The sequence below is a fragment of the Schistocerca serialis genome, unplaced genomic scaffold (genome assembly GCF_023864345.2).
Source record: "Schistocerca serialis cubense isolate TAMUIC-IGC-003099 unplaced genomic scaffold, iqSchSeri2.2 HiC_scaffold_1194, whole genome shotgun sequence".
Lineage (NCBI taxonomy): Eukaryota > Metazoa > Arthropoda > Insecta > Orthoptera > Acrididae > Schistocerca > Schistocerca serialis.
In genome coordinates, this window is record NW_026047397.1 from 40,001 (window position 1) to 45,000 (window position 5,000).

General features: G+C 53.7%; 1 non-coding gene across 1 annotated transcript in view; it reads left to right on the plus strand.

The window, feature by feature from the left end:
- Positions 1-3,853: 3,853 nt before the first annotated feature.
- Positions 3,854-5,000, plus strand: part of LOC126434730 (small subunit ribosomal RNA) — a 1,910-nt gene continuing 763 nt past the window's right edge. Inside the window, exon 1 of the ribosomal RNA XR_007579443.1 lies at positions 3,854-5,000. This exon is cut by the window's right edge and continues 763 nt beyond it. This is a non-coding gene — a ribosomal RNA (small subunit ribosomal RNA).

The window sequence follows — 5,000 nt, forward strand, 5'->3', positions numbered from 1 at the left end:
GGAGGCGCTCCATCCATGTCGGTACCGGTGGGCGTTGCACTCGCAGTCGCAAAAACGTACGGCAAGTATATTACTCGGAAGAGTTTATGACAGTCCAAGCCCCCCTGCGTGGGGAGCGTCTTTCTAGGCCATGACCCACCGGAAGGGCGCAGCGTCCCCCACCCCAGACATGTGACGTCACACTATCGGTATTGACGACTCGACTCATTGCTTATAATCATTTGCCATACACCGGTGGAAGCTGCCGAGACGAGTAGCTACATAGCGCGCTCGCCGTGTCACTAATGTACAGAGATACAACAGTTTCGACTGGAACCGGATTAAACGTATACACGGCGCTGATTAGTAATACATAGACCCATCAGAATACAGATAATATATACAACTGTCCGTATACATGCTGAAAGACTCTGCTCACAATCACAACCACACGGCAGCCACACACTCTTATCACGCACTACTCTCCGCCTGTAACACGCACACAGACAATATGTAAGCACCAGCATGGAACAACACCCAGTGCATCCTCTCCGCCACATGAGACAATCCACACTGTCATAACCAGACTGGGAGGTCCACTCAGAAAACGGAATATCCCACCCCCCCGACAACCACCATTGCTCAGCTAAGCCACCAACACCCACACATGTCCTACACAGGGGTGCACCCAACATCACAATACTGCCTCCTCTCACAGCACACAAACAATGGCAGGAATGAAAGACACAGGTCTGCCACAAGCATGGAATCGGAGCGCCGCCTGTCATGAGCCAAAGGTGCATCCTGACGTGGCAAATCAGATGATGCCGCAGGCATCCACTTACTATAATCACAATCAACAAACCGACCGGCCGCCCCCCCCCCCCCCCCCCATTACACCTTTCCATACAACAATGTGTACCTTAACCTAAACTATACTGTACCTTAACCTAAACTATACTGTACCTTAACCTAAACTATACTGTACCTTAACCTAAACTATACTGTACCTTAACCTAAACTATACTGTACCTTAACCTAAACTATACTGTACCTTAACCTAACCTATACGGTACCTCAACCTAACCTATATTGTGCCTCAACCTAACCTATGTTGCGCCTTAACCTAACCTATGTTGCGCCTTAACCTAACCTATGTTGCGCCTTAACCTAACCTATGTTGCGCCTTAACCTAACCTATGTTGCGCCTTAACCTAACCTATGTTGCGCCTTAACCTAACCTATGTTGCGCCTTAACCTAACCTATGTTGCGCCTTAACCTAACCTATGTTGCGCCTTAACCTAACCTATGTTGCGCCTTAACCTAACCTATGTTGCGCCTTAACCTAACCTATGTTGCGCCTTAACCTAACCTATGTTGCGCCTTAACCTAACCTATGTTGCGCCTTAACCTAACCTATGTTGCGCCTTAACCTAACCTATGTTGCGCCTTAACCTAACCTATGTTGCGCCTTAACCTAACCTATGTTGCGCCTTAACCTAACCTATGTTGCGCCTTAACCTAACCTATGTTGCGCCTTAACCCAACCTATGTTGCGCCTTAACCCAACCTATGTTGCGCCTTAACCCAACCTATGTTGCGCCTTAACCCAACCTATGTTGCGCCTTAACCCAACCTATGTTGCGCCTTAACCCAACCTATGTTGCGCCTTAACCCAACCTATGTTGCGCCTTAACCCAACCTATGTTGGGCCTTAACCCAACCTATGTTGGGCCTTAACCCAACCTATGTTGGGCCTTAACCCAACACACGTTGGGCCTTAACCCAACACACGTTGGGCCTTAACCCAACACACGTTGGGCCTTAACCCAACACACGTTGGGCCTTAACCCAACACACGTTGGGCCTTAACCCAACACACGTTGGGCCTTAACCCAACACACGTTGGGCCTTAACCCAACACACGTTGGGCCTTAACCCAACACACGTTGGGCCTTAACCCAACACACGTTGGGCCTTAACCCAACACACGTTGGGCCTTAACCCAACACACGTTGGGCCTTAACCCAACACACGTTGGGCCTTAACCCAACACACGTTGGGCCTTAACCCAACACACGTTGGGCCTTAACCCAACACACGTTGGGCCTTAACCCAACACACGTTGGGCCTTAACCCAACACACGTTGGGCCTTAACCTGCTCTGTAATTGTCATACGACGCGTTAAATTAGTGTAGTGTTGCCTAACTGCAACCCCCGCAATATAGTTTGCTACTCGCACTGCCCGGTCCCCAGTGTATCGCTTCATGTTAAACACCTTGCAGCTATACACTGTAATGTGGATGGCAGCAGGACGTACATGCTCAATGCCCTTTGCAGTTGTTCATTGGCATTTGCAGTTGTTCATTGGCATTCGCATGGCGAAGCACTTAGCCTACGCTGTGGTACGGCCTGTGTCAACTGTCCGCTGATGTTGTACGTCCAAATCACACACTGTACTGCACATTGGTCCTCATGTACTGAATGATACATCGTGGTACATGTGACCGTACAACGACTGCGCCAACAACGGCGAACCATGCGGTCCAAATGTTGTGCACTCAGCTACGTGTCGTCTCCCTATAAGAGCTGGATTGCAGTGTGGTATGCCCTGGATGGCGATCAGCATGAGCCGTCTGTTGATGTAGTGGCGCGTGTTGTCAGACGTAGTCGTCTCTTCTCACACACCGTGATAGCATGGTGCACTGCGTTCCACATCTGCGACATGCGACAGAGGCCGGTTGACAGTCGTTCGCGCAATGGACATCGCATACGTACGGGGGCCACCTTCCACGTGTTCGCGAAGCGTGCACATGTTGTTGCGTGTATGTGGGCAGACATAGTGTGTCGTGACACCTGACACAGGCATGCAACAATCGTTGAATTTGCAAATGGCGATGGACGCCTACGTTTGCTGGTGACGTTACGCAAATGAACAACTGGTAAACCGTTGTGGTGCGGTTGTTCTCGCTAGAGGTGAATCAGTGATGGCGACGATCGGTTGAGCTACCAACCGGTTGTTCCAGCGATACCCACCATGCCCACGAACGTGAATGGCATCTGGGTGTGAAGCGATACGCGGCGGTGGCTGGGTGGGACCGTCCCCGGCCGGTGAGGGGGGGCCTCCCGGCGTGCTGGCCGCGCGGTGCGTGGGCGCACGCGCTACAGCCGGCTGGTGGGGGCGGCCAGTGGCAGGCGCGCCGGCCGACGGAGGCGGCAGGCGGCGCAGCTGCGCGCCGGCGCACCCTGCACGCGGCGCCGTGCGGCCAAAGTAGGTCCTCGCGGGCCCGGTGCGAAGCGCGGTGGACATCTGCAGTGTGCTGGTCCGATTGAGGACTGTGTGCGCTGAGGATGCGCCGCCGCCCGGCGCTCGGCGCCGCGACGCCGTCTGCTGCTCGGTCGCCTCTGCGGTTCTCGCAGGTGGTTTGTATCGCAGCTGTGCGGACGTGTTGGCGCGTGCGCTGTGCTGGGAGAGTTCGCTTCGGCACCCAAGTGGGGCTTTTGTCCTTCTGTGGCGCTGGCGTTGGAGCTGCCGGTCACCGTAGGTGGCGCGTGTTGTCTCCCGCCGGCAATGCCACGACAGCACGCTCCCGGGCCTCTGTCGGCAGCGGCAAGCTCAGTTGGGAGCACGGGTGGTCGCACCTAAAGCGTCTACTCGCCAAACCCCGGGCGATTGCGCCTCTCTCGAACCCGACCAAGTACTTAGGACGGCGCTGCGCGCCGCCGGGACCTGAGAGGGTTTCGAGGTGTATGGTGCAGGGGAGCTCAGCCTCCTCCTGTTTGCAGAATAATTGAGCGGACGCTTGCGTGTTCGCGCGGGCCCCCGGGACACACTCCCGGGCGGCCGGCTGCTCAGCTCTAGTTGACGCAGCTCCCTGGTTGATCCTGCCAGTAGTCATATGCTTGTCTCAAAGATTAAGCCATGCATGTCTCAGTACAAGCCGCATTAAGGTGAAACCGCGAATGGCTCATTAAATCAGTTATGGTTCCTTAGATCGTACCCACGTTACTTGGATAACTGTGGTAATTCTAGAGCTAATACATGCAAACAGAGTCCCGACCAGAGATGGAAGGGACGCTTTTATTAGATCAAAACCAATCGGTCGGCTCGTCCGGTCCGTTTGCCTTGGTGACTCTGAATAACTTTGGGCTGATCGCACGGTCCTCGTACCGGCGACGCATCTTTCAAATGTCTGCCTTATCAACTGTCGATGGTAGGTTCTGCGCCTACCATGGTTGTAACGGGTAACGGGGAATCAGGGTTCGATTCCGGAGAGGGAGCCTGAGAAACGGCTACCACATCCAAGGAAGGCAGCAGGCGCGCAAATTACCCACTCCCGGCACGGGGAGGTAGTGACGAAAAATAACGATACGGGACTCATCCGAGGCCCCGTAATCGGAATGAGTACACTTTAAATCCTTTAACGAGTATCTATTGGAGGGCAAGTCTGGTGCCAGCAGCCGCGGTAATTCCAGCTCCAATAGCGTATATTAAAGTTGTTGCGGTTAAAAAGCTCGTAGTTGGATTTGTGTCCCACGCTGTTGGTTCACCGCCCGTCGGTGTTTAACTGGCATGTATCGTGGGACGTCCTGCCGGTGGGGCGAGCTGAAGGCGTGCGACGCGCCTCGTGCGTGCTCGTGCGTCCCGAGGCGGACCCCGTTGCAATCCTACCAGGGTGCTCTTGAGTGAGTGTCTCGGTGGGCCGGCACGTTTACTTTGAACAAATTAGAGTGCTTAAAGCAGGCAAGCCCGCCTGAATACTGTGTGCATGGAATAATGGAATAGGACCTCGGTTCTATTTTGTTGGTTTTCGGAACCCGAGGTAATGATTAATAGGGACAGGCGGGGGCATTCGTATTGCGACGTTAGAGGTGAAATTCTTGGATCGTCGCAAGACGAACAGAAGCGAAAGCATTTGCCAAGTATGTTTTCATTAATCAAGAACGAAAGTTAGAGGTTCGAAGGCGATCAGATACCGCCCTAGTTCTAACCATAAACGATGCCAGCCAGCGATCCGC